Below are 22,890 nucleotides of genomic sequence, written 5' to 3' on the forward strand. Positions count from 1 at the left end.
CCTTACAGTGAAATGCTGAATACAACAGGTGTAGTAGACCTTACCGTGAAATGCTGAATACAACAGGTGTAGTAGACCTCACAGTGAAATGATGAATACAACAGGTGTAGTAGACCTTACAGTGAAATGATGAATACAACAGGTGTAGTAGACCTTACAGTGAAATGCTGAATACAACAGATGTAGTAGACCTTAGTGAAATGCTGAATACAACAGGTGTAGGTAGACCTTACAGTGAAATGCTGAATACAACAGATGTAGTAGACCTTAGTGAAATGCTGAATACAACAGGTGTAGTAGACCTTACAGTGAAATGCTGAATACAACAGGTGTAGTAGACCTTACAGTGAAATGCTGAATACAACAGGTGTAGTGGACCTTACAGTGAAATGCTGAATACAACAGGTGTAGTAGACCTTACAGTGAAATGCTTAATACAACAGATGTAGTAGACCTTACAGTGAAATGCTGAATACAACAGGTGAAGTAGACCTCACATTGAAATGCTGAATACAACAGGTGTAGTAGACCTCACAGTGAAATGCTGAATACAACAGGTGTAGTAGACCTTACAGTGAAATGATGAATACAACAGGTGTAGTAGACCTCACAGTGAAATGCTGAATACAACAGGTGTAGTAGACCTTACAGTGAAATGCTGAATACAACAGGTGTAGTAGACCTTACCGTGAAATGCTGAATACAACAGGTGTAGTAGACCTCACAGTGAAATGATGAATACAACAGGTGTAGTAGACCTTACAGTGAAATGATGAATACAACAGGTGTAGTAGACCTTACAGTGAAATGCTGAATACAACAGGTGTAGTAGACCTTAGTGAAATACTGAATACAACAGGTGTAGTAGACCTCACAGTGAAATGCTGAATACAACAGGTGTAGTAGACCTTACAGTGAAATGCTGAATTCAACAGGTGTAGTAGACCTTACAGTGAAATGCTGAATACAACAGGTGTAGTAGACCTTACAGTGAAATGATGAATACAACAGGTGTAGTAGACCTTACAGTGAAATGATGAATACAACAGGTGTAGTAGACCTTACAGTGAAATGCTTAATACAACAGGTGTAGTAGACCTTACAGTGAAATGATGAATACAACAGGTGTAGTAGACCTTACAGTGAAATGCTGAATACAACAGGTGTAGTAGACCTTACAGTGAAATGCTGAATGCTGAATACAACAGGTGTAGGTAGATCTTACAGTGAAATGCTGAATACAACAGATGTAGTAGACCTTAGTGAAATGCTGAATACAACAGGTGTAGTAGACCTCACAGTGAAATGCTGAATACAACAGGTGTAGTAGACCTTACAGTGAAATGCTGAATACAACAGGTGTAGTAGACCTCACAGTGAAATGATGAATACAACAGGTGTAGTAGACCTTACAGTGAAATGCTTAATACAACAGGTGTAGTAGACCTTACAGTGAAATGATGAATACAACAGGTGTAGTAGACCTTACAGTGAAATGCTGAATACAACAGGTGTAGTAGACCTTACAGTGAAATGATGAATACAACAAGTGTAGGTAGACCTTACAGTGAAATGCTGAATACAACAGGTGTAGTAGACCTTACACTGAAATGCTGAATGCTGAATACAACAGGTGTAGGTAGACCTTACAGTGAAATGCTGAATACAACAGGTGTAGTAGACCTTACCGTGAAATGCTGAATACAACAGGTGTAGTAGACCTCACAGTGAAGTGATGAATACAACAGGTGTAGTAGACCTTACAGTGAAATGATGAATACAACAGGTGTAGTAGACCTTACAGTGAAATGCTGAATACAACAGGTGTAGTAGACCTTACAGTGAAATGCTTAATACAACAGGTGTAGTAGACCTTACAGTGAAATGATGAATACAACAGGTGTAGTAGACCTCACAGTGAAATGCTGAATACAACAGGTGTAGTAGACCTTAGTGAAATACTGAATACAACAGGTGTAGTAGACCTCACAGTGAAATGATGAATACAACAGGTGTAGTAGACCTTACAGTGAAATGCTGAATACAACAGGTGTAGTAGACCTTACAGTGAAATGCTTAATACAACAGGTGTAGTAGACCTTACAGTGAAATTATGAATACAACAGGTGTAGTAGACCTTACAGTGAAATGCTGAATACAACAGGTGTAGTAGACCTTACAGTGAAATGCTGAATGCTGAATACAACAGGTGTAGGTAGACCTTACAGTGAAATGCTGAATACAACAAATGTAGTAGACCTTAGTGAAATGCTGAATACAACAGGTGTAGTAGACCTCACAGTGAAATGCTGAATACAACAGGTGTAGTAGACCTTACAGTGAAATGCTGAATACAACAGGTGTAGTAGACCTCACAGTGAAATGATGAATACAACAGGTGTAGTAGACCTTACAGTGAAATGCTTAATACAACAGGTGTAGTAGACCTTACAGTGAAATGATGAATACAACAGGTGTAGTAGACCTTACAGTGAAATGCTGAATACAACAGGTGTAGTAGACCTTACAGTGAAATGATGAATACAACAGGTGTAGGTAGACCTTACAGTGAAATGCTGAATACAACAGGTGTAGTAGACCTTACAGTGAAATGCTGAATACAAAAGGTGTAGTAGACCTTACAGTGAAATGCTGAATGCTGAATACAATAGGTGTAGGTAGACCTTACAGTGAAATGCTGAATACAACAGATGTAGTAGACCTTAGTGAAATGCTGAATACAACAGGTGTAGTAGACCTTACAGTGAAATGCTGAATGCGGAATACAACAGGTGTAGGTAGACCTTACAGTGAAATGCTGAATACAACAGATGTAGTAGACCTTAGTGAAATGCTGAATACAACAGATGTAGTAGACGTTAGTGAAATGCTGAATACAACAGGTGTAGTAGACCTTAGTGAAATGCTGAATACAACAGATGTAGTAGACCTCAGTGAAATGCTGAATACAACAGGTGTAGTAGACCTTACAGTGAAATGCTGAATGCTGAATACAACAGGTGTAGGTAGACCTTACAGTGAAATGCTGAATACAACAGGTGTAGTAGACCTTACAGTGAAATGCTGAATACAACAGGTGTAGTAGACCTTACAGTGAAATGCTGAATACAACAGGTGTAGTAGACCTTACAGTGAAATGCTGAATACAACAGGTGTAGTAGACCATACAGTGAAATGCTTAATACAACAGATGTAGTAGACCTTACAGTGAAATGCTGAATACAACAGATGTAGTAGACCTTACAGTGAAATGCTGAATACAACAGGTGAAGTAGACCTCACAGTGAAATGCTGAATACAACAGGTGTAGTAGACCTCACAGTGAAATGCTGAATACAACAGGTGTAGTAGACCTTACAGTGAAATTATGAATACAACAGGTGTAGTAGACCTCACAGTGAAATGCTGAATACAACAGGTGTAGTAGACCTTACAGTGAAATGCTGAATACAACAGGTGTAGTAGACCTTACCGTGAAATGCTGAATACAACAGGTGTAGTAGACCTCACAGTGAAATGATGAATACAACAAGTGTAGTAGACCTTACAGTGAAATGATGAATACAACAGGTGTGGTAGACCTTACAGTGAAATGCTGAATACAACAAGTGTAGTAGACCTTACAGTGAAATGCTTAATACAACAGGTGTAGTAGACCTTACAGTGAAATGCTGAATACAACAGGTGTAGTAGACCTCACAGTGAAATGCTGAATACAACAGGTGTAGTAGACCTTAGTGAAATACTGAATACAACAGGTGTAGTAGACCTCACAGTGAAATGCTGAATACAACAGGTGTAGTGGACCTTACAGTGAAATGCTTAATACAACAGGTGTAGTAGACCTTACAGTGAAATGATGAATACAACAGGTGTAGTAGACCTTACAGTGAAATGCTGAATACAACAGGTGTAGTAGACCTTACAGTGAAATGCTGATTGCTGAATACAACAGGTGTAGGTAGACCTTACAGTGAAATGCTGAATACAACAGATGTAGTAGACCTTAGTGAAATGCTGAATACAACAGGTGTAGTAGACCTCACAGTGAAATGCTGAATACAACAGGTGTAGTAGACCTTACAGTGAAATGCTGAATACAACAGGTGTAGTAGACCTCACAGTGAAATGATGAATACAACAGGTGTAGTAGACCTTACAGTGAAATGCTTAATACAACAGGTGTAGTAGACCTTACAGTGAAATGATGAATACAACAGGTGTAGTAGACCTTACAGTGAAATGCTGAATACAACAGGTGTAGTAGACCTTACAGTGAAATGATGAATACAACAGGTGTAGGTAGACCTTACAGTGAAATGCTGAATACAAAAGGTGTAGTAGACCTTACAGTGAAATGCTGAATGCTGAATACAATAGGTGTAGGTAGACCTTACAGTGAAATGCTGAATACAACAGATGTAGTAGACCTTAGTGAAATGCTGAATACAACAGGTGTAGTAGACCTTACAGTGAAATGCTGAATGCTGAATACAACAGGTGTAGGTAGACCTTACAGTGAAATGCTGAATACAACAGATGTAGTAGACCTTAGTGAAATGCTGAATACAACAGATGTAGTAGACGTTAGTGAAATGCTGAATACAACAGGTGTAGTAGACCTTAGTGAAATGCTGAATACAACAGATGTAGTAGACCTCAGTGAAATGCTGAATACAACAGGTGTAGTAGACCTTACAGTGAAATGCTTAATGCTGAATACAACAGGTGTAGGTAGACCTTACAGTGAAATGCTGAATACAACAGATGTAGTAGACCTTAGTGAAATGCTGAATACAACAGGTGTAGGTAGACCTTACAGTGAAATGCTGAATACAACAGATGTAGTAGACGTTAGTGAAATGCTGAATACAACAGGTGTAGTAGACCTTACAGTGAAATGCTTAATACAACAGATGTAGTAGACCTTACAGTGAAATGCTGAATACAACAGGTGAAGTAGACCTCACAGTGAAATGCTGAATACAACAGGTGTAGTAGACCTCACAGTGAAATGCTGAATACAACAGGTGTAGTAGACCTTACAGTGAAATTATGAATACAACAGGTGTAGTAGACCTCACAGTGAAATGCTGAATACAACAGGTGTAGTAGACCTCACAGTGAAATGCTGAATACAACAGGTGTAGTAGACCTTACAGTGAAATGCTTAATACAACAGGTGTAGTAGACCTTAGTGAAATACTGAATACAACAGGTGTAGTAGACCTCACAGTGAAATGCTGAATACAACAGGTGTAGTAGACCTTACAGTGAAATGCTGAATACAACAGGTGAAGTAGACCTTACAGTGAAATGCTGAATACAACAGGTGTAGTAGACCTTACAGTGAAATGCTGAATACAACAGGTGTAGTAGACCTTACAGTGAAATGCTGAATACAACAGGTGTAGTAGACCTTACAGTGAAATGCTGAATACAACAGGTGTAGTAGACCTTACAGTGAAATGCTGAATACAACAGGTGTAGTAGACCCCACAGTGAAATGCTGAATACAACAGGTGTAGTAGACCTTACAGTGAAATGCTTAATACAACAGGTGTAGTAGACCTTAGTGAAATACTGAATACAACAGGTGTAGTAGACCTCACAGTGAAATGCTGAATACAACAGGTGTAGTAGACCTTACAGTGAAATGCTGAATACAACAGGTGTAGTAGACCTTACAGTGAAATGCTGAATACAACAGGTGTAGTAGACCTTACAGTGAAATGCTGAATACAACAGGTGTAGTAGACCTTACAGTGAAATGCTGAATACAACAGGTGTAGTAGACCTTACAGTGAAATGCTGAATACAACAGGTGTAGTAGACCTTACAGTGAAATGCTGAATACAACAGGTGTAGTAGACCTTACAGTGAAATGCTGAATACAACAGGTGTAGTAGACCTCACAGTGAAATGCAGAATACAACAGGTGTAGTAGACCTCACAGTGAAATGATGAATACAACAGGTGTAGTAGACCTTACAGTGAAATGCTGAATACAACAGGTGTAGTAGACCTTACAGTGAAATGCTGAATACAACAGGTGTAGTAGACCTTACAGTGAAATGCTTATTACAACAGATGTAGTAGACCTTACAGTGAAATGCTGAATACAACAGGTGTAGTAGACCTCACAGTGAAATGCTGAATACAACAGGTGTAGGAGACCTTAGTGAAATACTGAATACAACAGGTGTAGTAGACCTCACAGTGAAATGCTGAATACAACAGGTGTAGTAGACCTTACAGTGAAATGATGAATACAACAGGTGTAGGTAAACCTTACAGTGAAATGCTGAATACAACAGGTGCAGTAGACCTTACAGTGAAATGCTGAATACAACAGGTGTAGTAGACCTTACAGTGAAAAGCTGAATACAACAGGTGTAGTAGACCTCACAGTGAAATGCTGAATACAACAGGTGTGGTAGACCTTACAGTGAAATGCTGAATACAACAGGTGTAGTAGACCTCACAGTGAAATGCTGAATACAACAGGTGTAGTAGACCTTACAGTGAAATGCTGAATACAACAGGTGTAGTAGACCTTACAGTGAAATGCTGAATACAACAGGTGTAGTAGACCTTACAGTGAAATGCTGAATACAACAGGTGTAGTAGACCTTACAGTGAAATGCTGAATACAACAGGTGTAGTAGAACTTACAGTGAAATGCTGAATACAACAGGTGTAGTAGACCTTACAGTGAAATGCTGAATACAACAGGTGTAGTAGACCTCACAGTGAAATACTGACAACAACAGGTGAAGTAGACCTCACAGTGAAATGCTGAATACAACAGGTGTAGTAGACCTTACAGTGAAATAATGAATACAACAGGTGTAGGTAGACCTTACAGTGAAATGCTGAATACAACAGGTGTAGTAGACCTTACAGTGAAATGCTGAATACAACATGTGTAGTAGACCTTACAGTGAAAAGCTGAATACAACAGGTGTAGTAGACCTCACAGTGAAATGCTGAATACAACAGGTGTAGTAGACCTTACAGTGAAAAGCTGAATACAACAGGTGTAGGTAGACCTTACAGTGAAATGCTGAATACAACAGGTGTAGTAGACCTTACAGTGAAATGCTGAATACAACAGGTGTAGTAGACCTTACAGTGAAAAGCTGAATACAACAGGTGTAGTAGACCTTACAGTGAAATGCTGAATACAACAGGTGAAGTAGACCTTACAGTGAAATGCTGAATACAACAGGTGTAGTAGACCTTACAGTGAAATGCTGAATACAACAGGTGTAGTAGACCTTACAGTGAAATGCTGAACACAACAGGTGTAGTAGACCTTACAGTGAAATGCTGAATACAACAGGTGTAGTAGACCTTACAGTGAAATGCTGAATACAACATGTGTAGTAGACCTCACAGTGAAATGCTGAATACAACAGGTGTAGTAGACCTTACAGTGAAATGCTTAATACAACAGGTGTAGTAGACCTAAGTGAAATACTGAATACAACAGGTGTAGTAGACCTCACAGTGAAATGCTGAATACAACAGGTGTAGTAGACCTTACAGTGAAATGCTGAATACAACAGGTCTAGTAGACCTTACAGTGAAATGCTGAATACAACAGGTGTAGTAGACCTCACAGTGAAATGCTGAATACAACTGTTGTAGTAGACCTTACAGTGAAATGCTTAATACAACAGGTGTAGTAGACCTTAGTGAAATACTGAATACAACAGGTGTAGTAGACCTCACAGTGAAATGCTGAATACAACAGGTGTAGTAGACCTTACAGTGAAATGCTGAATACAACAGGTGTAGTAGACCTTACAGTGAAATGCTGAATACAACAGGTGTAGTAGACCTTACAGTGAAATGCTGAATACAACAGGTGTAGTAGACCTTACAGTGAAATGCTGAATACAACAGGTGTAGTAGACCTTACAGTGAAATGCTGAATACAACAGGTGTAGTAGACCTTACAGTGAAATGCTGAATACAACAGGTGTAGTAGACCTTACAGTGAAATGCTGAATACAAAAGGTGTAGTAGACCTCACAGTGAAATGCAGAATACAACAGGTGTAGTAGACCTCACAGTGAAATGATGAATACAACAGGTGTAGTAGACCTTACAGTGAAATGCTGAATACAACAGGTGTAGTAGACCTTACAGTGAAATGCTGAATACAACAGGTGTAGTAGACCTTAGTGAAATACTGAATACAACAGGTGTAGTAGACCTCACAGTAAAATGCTGAATACAACAGGTGTAGTAGACCTTACAGTGAAATGCTGAATACAACAGGTGTAGTAGACCTTACAGTGAAAAGCTGAATACAACAGGTGTAGTAGACCTTACAGTGAAATGCTGAATACAACAGGTGTAGTAGACCTTACAGTGAAAAGCTGAATACAACAGGTGTAGTAGACCTTACAGTGAAATGCTGAATACAACAGGTGTAGTAGACCTCACAGTGAAATGCTGAATACAACAGGTGTAGTAGACCTTACAGTGAAATGCTTAATACAACAGGTGTAGTAGACCTTAGTGAAATACTGAATACAACAGGTGTAGTAGACCTCACAGTGAAATGCTGAATACAACAGGTGTAGTAGACCTTACAGTGAAATGCTGAATACAACAGGTGAAGTAGACCTTACAGTGAAATGCTGAATACAACAGGTGTAGTAGACCTTACAGTGAAATGCTGAATACAACAGGTGTAGTAGACCTTACAGTGAAATGCTGAATACAACAGGTGTAGTAGACCTTACAGTGAAATGCTGAATACAACAGGTGTAGTAGACCTTACAGTGAAATGCTGAATACAACAGGTGTAGTAGACCCCACAGTGAAATGCTGAATACAACAGGTGTAGTAGACCTTACAGTGAAATGCTTAATACAACAGGTGTAGTAGACCTTAGTGAAATACTGAATACAACAGGTGTAGTAGACCTCACAGTGAAATGCTGAATACAACAGGTGTAGTAGACCTTACAGTGAAATGCTGAATACAACAGGTGTAGTAGACCTTACAGTGAAATGCTGAATACAACAGGTGTAGTAGACCTTACAGTGAAATGCTGAATACAACAGGTGTAGTAGACCTTACAGTGAAATGCTGAATACAACAGGTGTAGTAGACCTTACAGTGAAATGCTGAATACAACAGGTGTAGTAGACCTTACAGTGAAATGCTGAATACAACAGGTGTAGTAGACCTTACAGTGAAATGCTGAATACAACAGGTGTAGTAGACCTCACAGTGAAATGCAGAATACAACAGGTGTAGTAGACCTCACAGTGAAATGATGAATACAACAGGTGTAGTAGACCTTACAGTGAAATGCTGAATACAACAGGTGTAGTAGACCTTACAGTGAAATGCTGAATACAACAGGTGTAGTAGACCTTACAGTGAAATGCTTATTACAACAGATGTAGTAGACCTTACAGTGAAATGCTGAATACAACAGGTGTAGTAGACCTCACAGTGAAATGCTGAATACAACAGGTGTAGGAGACCTTAGTGAAATACTGAATACAACAGGTGTAGTAGACCTCACAGTGAAATGCTGAATACAACAGGTGTAGTAGACCTTACAGTGAAATGATGAATACAACAGGTGTAGGTAAACCTTACAGTGAAATGCTGAATACAACAGGTGCAGTAGACCTTACAGTGAAATGCTGAATACAACAGGTGTAGTAGACCTTACAGTGAAAAGCTGAATACAACAGGTGTAGTAGACCTCACAGTGAAATGCTGAATACAACAGGTGTGGTAGACCTTACAGTGAAATGCTGAATACAACAGGTGTAGTAGACCTCACAGTGAAATGCTGAATACAACAGGTGTAGTAGACCTTACAGTGAAATGCTGAATACAACAGGTCTAGTAGACCTTACAGTGAAATGCTGAATACAACAGGTGTAGTAGACCTTACAGTGAAATGCTGAATACAACAGGTGTAGTAGACCTTACAGTGAAATGCTGAATACAACAGGTGTAGTAGAACTTACAGTGAAATGCTGAATACAACAGGTGTAGTAGACCTTACAGTGAAATGCTGAATACAACAGGTGTAGTAGACCTCACAGTGAAATGCTGACAACAACAGGTGAAGTAGACCTCACAGTGAAATGCTGAATACAACAGGTGTAGTAGACCTTACAGTGAAATAATGAATACAACAGGTGTAGGTAGACCTTACAGTGAAATGCTGAATACAACAGGTGTAGTAGACCTTACAGTGAAATGCTGAATACAACAGGTGTAGTAGACCTTACAGTGAAAAGCTGAATACAACAGGTGTAGTAGACCTCACAGTGAAATGCTAAATACAACAGGTGTAGTAGACCTTACAGTGAAAAGCTGAATACAACAGGTGTAGGTAGACCTTACAGTGAAATGCTGAATACAACAGGTGTAGTAGACCTTACAGTGAAATGCTGAATACAACAGGTGTAGTAGACCTTACAGTGAAAAGCTGAATACAACAGGTGTAGTAGACCTTACAGTGAAATGCTGAATACAACAGGTGAAGTAGACCTTACAGTGAAATGCTGAATACAACAGGTGTAGTAGACCTTACAGTGAAATGCTGAATACAACAGGTGTAGTAGACCTTACAGTGAAATGCTGAATACAACAGGTGTAGTAGACCTTACAGTGAAATGCTGAATACAACAGGTGTAGTAGACCTTACAGTGAAATGCTGAATACAACATGTGTAGTAGACCTCACAGTGAAATGCTGAATACAACAGGTGTAGTAGACCTTACAGTGAAATGCTTAATACAACAGGTGTAGTAGACCTAAGTGAAATACTGAATACAACAGGTGTAGTAGACCTCACAGTGAAATGCTGAATACAACAGGTGTAGTAGACCTTACAGTGAAATGCTGAATACAACAGGTCTAGTAGACCTTACAGTGAAATGCTGAATACAACAGGTGTAGTAGACCTTACAGTGAAATGCTGAATACAACAGGTGTAGTAGACCTTAGTGAAATACTGAATACAACAGGTGTAGTAGACCTCACAGTAAAATGCTGAATACAACAGGTGTAGTAGACCTTACAGTGAAATGCAGAATACAACAGGTGTAGTAGACCTCACAGTGAAATGATGAATACAACAGGTGTAGTAGACCTTACAGTGAAATGCTGAATACAACAGGTGTAGTAGACCTTACAGTGAAATGCTGAATACAACAGGTGTAGTAGACCTTACAGTGAAATGCTTATTACAACAGTTGTAGTAGACCTTACAGTGAAATGCTGAATAAAACAGGTGTAGTAGACCTCACAGTGAAATGCTGAATAAAACAGGTGTAGGAGACCTTAGTGAAATACTGAATACAACAGGTGTAGTAGACCTCACAGTGAAATGCTGAATACAACAGGTGTAGTAGACCTTACAGTGAAATGATGAATACAACAGGTGTAGGTAAACCTTACAGTGAAATGCTGAATACAACAGGTGCAGTAGACCTTACAGTGAAATGCTGAATACAACAGGTGTAGTAGACCTTACAGTGAAAAGCTGAATACAACAGGTGTAGTAGACCTCACAGTGAAATGCTGAATACAACAGGTGTGGTAGACCTTACAGTGAAATGCTGAATACAACAGGTGTAGTAGACCTCACAGTGAAATGCTGAATACAACAGGTGTAGTAGACCTTACAGTGAAATGCTGAATACAACAGGTGTAGTAGACCTTACAGTGAAATGCTGAATACAACAGGTGTAGTAGACCTTACAGTGAAATGCTGAATACAACAGGTCTAGTAGACCTTACAGTGAAATGCTGAATACAACAGGTGTAGTAGACCTCACAGTGAAATGCTGAATACAACTGTTGTAGTAGACCTTACAGTGAAATGCTTAATACAACAGGTGTAGTAGACCTTAGTGAAATACTGAATACAACAGGTGTAGTAGACCTCACAGTGAAATGCTGAATACAACAGGTGTAGTAGACCTTACAGTGAAATGCTGAATACAACAGGTGTAGTAGACCTTACAGTGAAATGCTGAATACAACAGGTGTAGTAGACCTTACAGTGAAATGCTGAATACAACAGGTGTAGTAGACCTTACAGTGAAATGCTGAATACAACAGGTGTAGTAGACCTTACAGTGAAATGCTGAATACAACAGGTGTAGTAGACCTTACAGTGAAATGCTGAATACAACAGGTGTAGTAGACCTTACAGTGAAATGCTGAATACAAAAGGTGTAGTAGACCTCACAGTGAAATGCAGAATACAACAGGCGTAGTAGACCTCACAGTGAAATGATGAATACAACAGGTGTAGTAGACCTTACAGTTAAATGCTGAATACAACAGGTGTAGTAGACCTTACAGTGAAATGCTGAATACAACAGGTGTAGTAGACCTTAGTGAAATACTGAATACAACAGGTGTAGTAGACCTCACAGTAAAATGCTGAATACAACAGGTGTAGTAGACCTTACAGTGAAATGCTGAATACAACAGGTGTAGTAGACCTTACAGTGAAATGCTGAATACAACAGGTGTAGTAGACCTTACAGTGAAATGCTGAATACAACAGGTGTAGTAGACCTTACAGTGAAATGCTGAATACAACAGGTGTAGTAGACCTTACAGTGAAATGCTGAATACAACAGGTGTAGTAGACCTTACAGTGAAATGCTGAATACAACAGGTGTAGTAGACCTCACAGTGAAATGCAGAATACAACAGGTGTAGTAGACCTCACAGTGAAATGATGAATACAACAGGTGTAGTAGACCTTACAGTGAAATGCTGAATACAACAGGTGTAGTAGACCTTACAGTGAAATGCTGAATACAACAGGTGTAGTAGACCTTAGTGAAATACTGAATACAACAGGTGTAGTAGACCTCACAGTAAAATGCTGAATACAACAGGTGTAGTAGACCTTACAGTGAAATGCAGAATACAACAGGTGTAGTAGACATCACAGTGAAATGATGAATACAACAGGTGTAGTAGACCTTACAGTGAAATGCTGAATACAACAGGTGTAGTAGACCTTACAGTGAAATGCTGAATACAACAGGTGTAGTAGACCTTACAGTGAAATGCTTATTACAACAGATGTAGTAGACCTTACAGTGAAATGCTGAATAAAACAGGTGTAGTAGACCTCACAGTGAAATGCTGAATAAAACAGGTGTAGGAGACCTTAGTGAAATACTGAATACAACAGGTGTAGTAGACCTCACAGTGAAATGCTGAATACAACAGGTGTAGTAGACCTTACAGTGAAATGATGAATACAACAGGTGTAGGTAAACCTTACAGTGAAATGCTGAATACAACAGGTGCAGTAGACCTTACAGTGAAATGCTGAATACAACAGGTGTAGTAGACCTTACAGTGAAAAGCTGAATACAACAGGTGTAGTAGACCTCACAGTGAAATGCTGAATACAACAGGTGTGGTAGACCTTACAGTGAAATGCTGAATACAACAGGTGTAGTAGACCTCACAGTGAAATGCTGAATACAACAGGTGTAGTAGACCTTACAGTGAAATGCTGAATACAACAGGTGTAGTAGACCTTACAGTGAAATGCTGAATACAACAGGTGTAGTAGACCTTACAGTGAAATGCTGAATACAACAGGTGTAGTAGACCTTACAGTGAAATGCTGAATACAACAGGTGTAGTAGACCTCACAGTGAAATGCAGAATACAACAGGTGTAGTAGACCTCACAGTGAAATGATGAATACAACAGGTGTAGTAGACCTTACAGTGAAATGCTGAATACAACAGGTGTAGTAGACCTTACAGTGAAATGCTGAATACAACAGGTGTAGTAGACCTTACAGTGAAATGCTTATTACAACAGATGTAGTAGACCTTACAGTGAAATGCTGAATACAACAGGTGTAGTAGACCTCACAGTGAAATGCTGAATACAACAGGTGTAGGAGACCTTAGTGAAATACTGAATACAACAGGTGTAGTAGACCTCACAGTGAAATGCTGAATACAACAGGTGTAGTAGACCTTACAGTGAAATGATGAATACAACAGGTGTAGGTAAACCTTACAGTGAAATGCTGAATACAACAGGTGCAGTAGACCTTACAGTGAAATGCTGAATACAACAGGTGTAGTAGACCTTACAGTGAAAAGCTGAATACAACAGGTGTAGTAGACCTCACAGTGAAATGCTGAATACAACAGGTGTGGTAGACCTTACAGTGAAATGCTGAATACAACAGGTGTAGTAGACCTCACAGTGAAATGCTGAATACAACAGGTGTAGTAGACCTTACAGTGAAATGCTGAATACAACAGGTGTAGTAGACCTTACAGTGAAATGCTGAATACAACAGGTGTAGTAGACCTTACAGTGAAATGCTGAATACAACAGGTGTAGTAGACCTTACAGTGAAATGCTGAATACAACAGGTGTAGTAGAACTTACAGTGAAATGCTGAATACAACAGGTGTAGTAGACCTTACAGTGAAATGCTGAATACAACAGGTGTAGTAGACCTCACAGTGAAATACTGACAACAACAGGTGAAGTAGACCTCACAGTGAAATGCTGAATACAACAGGTGTAGTAGACCTTACAGTGAAATAATGAATACAACAGGTGTAGGTAGACCTTACAGTGAAATGCTGAATACAACAGGTGTAGTAGACCTTACAGTGAAATGCTGAATACAACATGTGTAGTAGACCTTACAGTGAAAAGCTGAATACAACAGGTGTAGTAGACCTCACAGTGAAATGCTGAATACAACAGGTGTAGTAGACCTTACAGTGAAAAGCTGAATACAACAGGTGTAGGTAGACCTTACAGTGAAATGCTGAATACAACAGGTGTAGTAGACCTTACAGTGAAATGCTGAATACAACAGGTGTAGTAGACCTTACAGTGAAAAGCTGAATACAACAGGTGTAGTAGACCTTACAGTGAAATGCTGAATACAACAGGTGAAGTAGACCTTACAGTGAAATGCTGAATACAACAGGTGTAGTAGACCTTACAGTGAAATGCTGAATACAACAGGTGTAGTAGACCTTACAGTGAAATGCTGAACACAACAGGTGTAGTAGACCTTACAGTGAAATGCTGAATACAACAGGTGTAGTAGACCTTACAGTGAAATGCTGAATACAACATGTGTAGTAGACCTCACAGTGAAATGCTGAATACAACAGGTGTAGTAGACCTTACAGTGAAATGCTTAATACAACAGGTGTAGTAGACCTAAGTGAAATACTGAATACAACAGGTGTAGTAGACCTCACAGTGAAATGCTGAATACAACAGGTGTAGTAGACCTTACAGTGAAATGCTGAATACAACAGGTCTAGTAGACCTTACAGTGAAATGCTGAATACAACAGGTGTAGTAGACCTCACAGTGAAATGCTGAATACAACTGTTGTAGTAGACCTTACAGTGAAATGCTTAATACAACAGGTGTAGTAGACCTTAGTGAAATACTGAATACAACAGGTGTAGTAGACCTCACAGTGAAATGCTGAATACAACAGGTGTAGTAGACCTTACAGTGAAATGCTGAATACAACAGGTGTAGTAGACCTTACAGTGAAATGCTGAATACAACAGGTGTAGTAGACCTTACAGTGAAATGCTGAATACAACAGGTGTAGTAGACCTTACAGTGAAATGCTGAATACAACAGGTGTAGTAGACCTTACAGTGAAATGCTGAATACAACAGGTGTAGTAGACCTTACAGTGAAATGCTGAATACAACAGGTGTAGTAGACCTTACAGTGAAATGCTGAATACAAAAGGTGTAGTAGACCTCACAGTGAAATGCAGAATACAACAGGTGTAGTAGACCTCACAGTGAAATGATGAATACAACAGGTGTAGTAGACCTTACAGTGAAATGCTGAATACAACAGGTGTAGTAGACCTTACAGTGAAATGCTGAATACAACAGGTGTAGTAGACCTTAGTGAAATACTGAATACAACAGGTGTAGTAGACCTCACAGTAAAATGCTGAATACAACAGGTGTAGTAGACCTTACAGTGAAATGCTGAATACAACAGGTGTAGTAGACCTTACAGTGAAAAGCTGAATACAACAGGTGTAGTAGACCTTACAGTGAAATGCTGAATACAACAGGTGTAGTAGACCTTACAGTGAAAAGCTGAATACAACAGGTGTAGTAGACCTTACAGTGAAATGCTGAATACAACAGGTGTAGTAGACCTCACAGTGAAATGCTGAATACAACAGGTGTAGTAGACCTTACAGTGAAATGCTTAATACAACAGGTGTAGTAGACCTTAGTGAAATACTGAATACAACAGGTGTAGTAGACCTCACAGTGAAATGCTGAATACAACAGGTGTAGTAGACCTTACAGTGAAATGCTGAATACAACAGGTGAAGTAGACCTTACAGTGAAATGCTGAATACAACAGGTGTAGTAGACCTTACAGTGAAATGCTGAATACAACAGGTGTAGTAGACCTTACAGTGAAATGCTGAATACAACAGGTGTAGTAGACCTTAGTGAAATACTGAATACAACAGGTGTAGTAGACCTCACAGTAAAATGCTGAATACAACAGGTGTAGTAGACCTTACAGTGAAATGCTGAACACAACAGGTGTAGTAGACCTTACAGTGAAATGCTGAATACAACAGGTGTAGTAGACCTTACAGTGAAATGCTGAATACAACATGTGTAGTAGACCTCACAGTGAAATGCTGAATACAACAGGTGTAGTAGACCTTACAGTGAAATGCTTAATACAACAGGTGTAGTAGACCTAAGTGAAATACTGAATACAACAGGTGTAGTAGACCTCACAGTGAAATGCTGAATACAACAGGTGTAGTAGACCTTACAGTGAAATGCTGAATACAACAGGTCTAGTAGACCTTACAGTGAAATGCTGAATACAACAGGTGTAGTAGACCTCACAGTGAAATGCTGAATACAACTGTTGTAGTAGACCTTACAGTGAAATGCTTAATACAACAGGTGTAGTAGACCTTAGTGAAATACTGAATACAACAGGTGTAGTAGACCTCACAGTGAAATGCTGAATACAACAGGTGTAGTAGACCTTACAGTGAAATGCTGAATACAACAGGTGTAGTAGACCTTACAGTGAAATGCTGAATACAACAGGTGTAGTAGACCTTACAGTGAAATGCTGAATACAACAGGTGTAGTAGACCTTACAGTGAAATGCTGAATACAACAGGTGTAGTAGACCTTACAGTGAAATGCTGAATACAACAGGTGTAGTAGACCTTACAGTGAAATGCTGAATACAACAGGTGTAGTAGACCTTACAGTGAAATGCTGAATACAAAAGGTGTAGTAGACCTCACAGTGAAATGCAGAATACAACAGGTGTAGTAGACCTCACAGTGAAATGATGAATACAACAGGTGTAGTAGACCTTACAGTGAAATGCTGAATACAACAGGTGTAGTAGACCTTACAGTGAAATGCTGAATACAACAGGTGTAGTAGACCTTAGTGAAATACTGAATACAACAGGTGTAGTAGACCTCACAGTAAAATGCTGAATACAACAGGTGTAGTAGACCTTACAGTGAAATGCTGAATACAACAGGTGTAGTAGACCTTACAGTGAAAAGCTGAATACAACAGGTGTAGTAGACCTTACAGTGAAATGCTGAATACAACAGGTGTAGTAGACCTTACAGTGAAATGCTGAATACAACAGGTGTAGTAGACCTTACAGTGAAATGCTGAATACAACAGGTGTAGTAGACCTTACAGTGAAATGCTGAATACAACAGGTGTAGTAGACCTCACAGTGAAATGCAGAATACAACAGGTGTAGTAGACCTCACAGTGAAATGATGAATACAACAGGTGTAGTAGACCTTACAGTGAAATGCTGAATACAACAGGTGTAGTAGACCTTACAGTGAAATGCTGAATACAACAGGTGTAGTAGACCTTAGTGAAATACTGAATACAACAGGTGTAGTAGACCTCACAGTAAAATGCTGAATACAACAGGTGTAGTAGACCTTACAGTGAAATGCAGAATACAACAGGTGTAGTAGACCTCACAGTGAAATGATGAATACAACAGGTGTAGTAGACCTTACAGTGAAATGCTGAATACAACAGGTGTAGTAGACCTTACAGTGAAATGCTGAATACAACAGGTGTAGTAGACCTTACAGTGAAATGCTTATTACAACAGATGTAGTAGACCTTACAGTGAAATGCTGAATAAAACAGGTGTAGTAGACCTCACAGTGAAATGCTGAATAAAACAGGTGTAGGAGACCTTAGTGAAATACTGAATACAACAGGTGTAGTAGACCTCACAGTGAAATGCTGAATACAACAGGTGTAGTAGACCTTACAGTGAAATGATGAATACAACAGGTGTAGGTAAACCTTACAGTGAAATGCTGAATACAACAGGTGCAGTAGACCTTACAGTGAAATGCTGAATACAACAGGTGTAGTAGACCTTACAGTGAAAAGCTGAATACAACAGGTGTAGTAGACCTCACAGTGAAATGCTGAATACAACAGGTGTGGTAGACCTTACAGTGAAATGCTGAATACAACAGGTGTAGTAGACCTCACAGTGAAATGCTGAATACAACAGGTGTAGTAGACCTTACAGTGAAATGCTGAATACAACAGGTGTAGTAGACCTTACAGTGAAATGCTGAATACAACAGGTGTAGTAGACCTTACAGTGAAATGCTGAATACAACAGGTCTAGTAGACCTTACAGTGAAATGCTGAATACAACAGGTGTAGTAGACCTCACAGTGAAATGCTGAATACAACTGTTGTAGTAGACCTTACAGTGAAATGCTTAATACAACAGGTGTAGTAGACCTTAGTGAAATACTGAATACAACAGGTGTAGTAGACCTCACAGTGAAATGCTGAATACAACAGGTGTAGTAGACCTTACAGTGAAATGCTGAATACAACAGGTGTAGTAGACCTTACAGTGAAATGCTGAATACAACAGGTGTAGTAGACCTTACAGTGAAATGCTGAATACAACAGGTGTAGTAGACCTTACAGTGAAATGCTGAATACAACAGGTGTAGTAGACCTTACAGTGAAATGCTGAATACAACAGGTGTAGTAGACCTTACAGTGAAATGCTGAATACAACAGGTGTAGTAGACCTTACAGTGAAATGCTGAATACAAAAGGTGTAGTAGACCTCACAGTGAAATGCAGAATACAACAGGCGTAGTAGACCTCACAGTGAAATGATGAATACAACAGGTGTAGTAGACCTTACAGTGAAATGCTGAATACAACAGGTGTAGTAGACCTTACAGTGAAATGCTGAATACAACAGGTGTAGTAGACCTTAGTGAAATACTGAATACAACAGGTGTAGTAGACCTCACAGTAAAATGCTGAATACAACAGGTGTAGTAGACCTTACAGTGAAATGCTGAATACAACAGGTGTAGTAGACCTTACAGTGAAATGCTGAATACAACAGGTGTAGTAGACCTTACAGTGAAATGCTGAATACAACAGGTGTAGTAGACCTTACAGTGAAATGCTGAATACAACAGGTGTAGTAGACCTTACAGTGAAATGCTGAATACAACAGGTGTAGTAGACCTTACAGTGAAATGCTGAATACAACAGGTGTAGTAGACCTCACAGTGAAATGCAGAATACAACAGGTGTAGTAGACCTCACAGTGAAATGATGAATACAACAGGTGTAGTAGACCTTACAGTGAAATGCTGAATACAACAGGTGTAGTAGACCTTACAGTGAAATGCTGAATACAACAGGTGTAGTAGACCTTAGTGAAATACTGAATACAACAGGTGTAGTAGACCTCACAGTAAAATGCTGAATACAACAGGTGTAGTAGACCTTACAGTGAAATGCAGAATACAACAGGTGTAGTAGACATCACAGTGAAATGATGAATACAACAGGTGTAGTAGACCTTACAGTGAAATGCTGAATACAACAGGTGTAGTAGACCTTACAGTGAAATGCTGAATACAACAGGTGTAGTAGACCTTACAGTGAAATGCTTATTACAACAGATGTAGTAGACCTTACAGTGAAATGCTGAATAAAACAGGTGTAGTAGACCTCACAGTGAAATGCTGAATAAAACAGGTGTAGGAGACCTTAGTGAAATACTGAATACAACAGGTGTAGTAGACCTCACAGTGAAATGCTGAATACAACAGGTGTAGTAGACCTTACAGTGAAATGATGAATACAACAGGTGTAGGTAAACCTTACAGTGAAATGCTGAATACAACAGGTGCAGTAGACCTTACAGTGAAATGCTGAATACAACAGGTGTAGTAGACCTTACAGTGAAAAGCTGAATACAACAGGTGTAGTAGACCTCACAGTGAAATGCTGAATACAACAGGTGTGGTAGACCTTACAGTGAAATGCTGAATACAACAGGTGTAGTAGACCTCACAGTGAAATGCTGAATACAACAGGTGTAGTAGACCTTACAGTGAAATGCTGAATACAACAGGTGTAGTAGACCTTACAGTGAAATGCTGAATACAACAGGTGTAGTAGACCTTACAGTGAAATGCTGAATACAACAGGTGTAGTAGACCTTACAGTGAAATGCTGAATACAACAGGTGTAGTAGACCTTACAGTGAAATGCTGAATACAACAGGTGTAGTAGACCTTACAGTGAAATGCTGAATACAACAGGTGTAGTAGACCTCACAGTGAAATGCAGAATACAACAGGTGTAGTAGACCTCACAGTGAAATGATGAATACAACAGGTGTAGTAGACCTTACAGTGAAATGCTGAATACAACAGGTGTAGTAGACCTTACAGTGAAATGCTGAATACAACAGGTGTAGTAGACCTTAGTGAAATACTGAATACAACAGGTGTAGTAGACCTCACAGTAAAATGCTGAATACAACAGGTGTAGTAGACCTTACAGTGAAATGCAGAATACAACAGGTGTAGTAGACCTCACAGTGAAATGATGAATACAACAGGTGTAGTAGACCTTACAGTGAAATGCTGAATACAACAGGTGTAGTAGACCTTACAGTGAAATGCTGAATACAACAGGTGTAGTAGACCTTACAGTGAAATGCTTATTACAACAGATGTAGTAGACCTTACAGTGAAATGCTGAATAAAACAGGTGTAGTAGACCTCACAGTGAAATGCTGAATAAAACAGGTGTAGGAGACCTTAGTGAAATACTGAATACAACAGGTGTAGTAGACCTCACAGTGAAATGCTGAATACAACAGGTGTAGTAGACCTTACAGTGAAATGATGAATACAACAGGTGTAGGTAAACCTTACAGTGAAATGCTGAATACAACAGGTGCAGTAGACCTTACAGTGAAATGCTGAATACAACAGGTGTAGTAGACCTTACAGTGAAAAGCTGAATACAACAGGTGTAGTAGACCTCACAGTGAAATGCTGAATACAACAGGTGTGGTAGACCTTACAGTGAAATGCTGAATACAACAGGTGTAGTAGACCTCACAGTGAAATGCTGAATACAACAGGTGTAGTAGACCTTACAGTGAAATGCTGAATACAACAGGTGTAGTAGACCTTACAGTGAAATGCTGAATACAACAGGTGTAGTAGACCTTACAGTGAAATGCTGAATACAACAGGTGTAGTAGACCTTACAGTGAAATGCTGAATACAACAGGTGTAGTAGAACTTACAGTGAAATGCTGAATACAACAGGTGTAGTAGACCTTACAGTGAAATGCTGAATACAACAGGTGTAGTAGACCTCACAGTGAAATGCTGACAACAACAGGTGAAGTAGACCTCACAGTGAAATGCTGAATACAACAGGTGTAGTAGACCTTACAGTGAAATAATGAATACAACAGGTGTAGGTAGACCTTACAGTGAAATGCTGAATACAACAGGTGTAGTAGACCTTACAGTGAAATGCTGAATACAACAGGTGTAGTAGACCTTACAGTGAAATGCTGAATACAACAGGTGTAGTAGACCTTACAGTGAAATGCTTAATACAACAGGTGTAGTAGACCTTAGTGAAATACTGAATACAACAGGTGTAGTAGACCTCACAGTGAAATGCTGAATACAACAGGTGTAGTAGACCTTACAGTGAAATGCTGAATACAACAGGTGAAGTAGACCTTACAGTGAAATGCTGAATACAACAGGTGTAGTAGACCTTACAGTGAAATGCTGAATACAACAGGTGTAGTAGACCTTACAGTGAAATGATGAATACAACAGGTGTAGTAGACCTTACAGTGAAATGCTGAATACAACAGGTGTAGTAGACCCCACAGTGAAATGCTGAATACAACAGGTGTAGTAGACCTTACAGTGAAATGCTTAATACAACAGGTGTAGTAGACCTTAGTGAAATACTGAATACAACAGGTGTAGTAGACCTCACAGTGAAATGCTGAATACAACAGGTGTAGTAGACCTTACAGTGAAATGCTGAATACAACAGGTGTAGTAGACCTTACAGTGAAATGCTGAATACAACAGGTGTAGTAGACCTTACAGTGAAATGCTGAATACAACAGGTGTAGTAGACCTTACAGTGAAATGCTGAATACAACAGGTGTAGTAGACCTTACAGTGAAATGCTGAATACAACAGGTGTAGTAGACCTTACAGTGAAATGCTGAATACAACAGGTGTAGTAGACCTTACAGTGAAATGCTGAATACAACAGGTGTAGTAGACCTTACAGTGAAATGCTGAATACAACAGGTGTAGTAGACCTTACAGTGAAATGCTGAATACAACAGGTGTAGTAGACCTTACAGTGAAATGCTGAATACAACAGGTGTAGTAGACCTCACAGTGAAATGCAGAATACA

The sequence above is a fragment of the Oncorhynchus clarkii genome, chromosome 15 (genome assembly GCF_045791955.1).
Source record: "Oncorhynchus clarkii lewisi isolate Uvic-CL-2024 chromosome 15, UVic_Ocla_1.0, whole genome shotgun sequence".
NCBI lineage: Eukaryota > Metazoa > Chordata > Actinopteri > Salmoniformes > Salmonidae > Oncorhynchus > Oncorhynchus clarkii.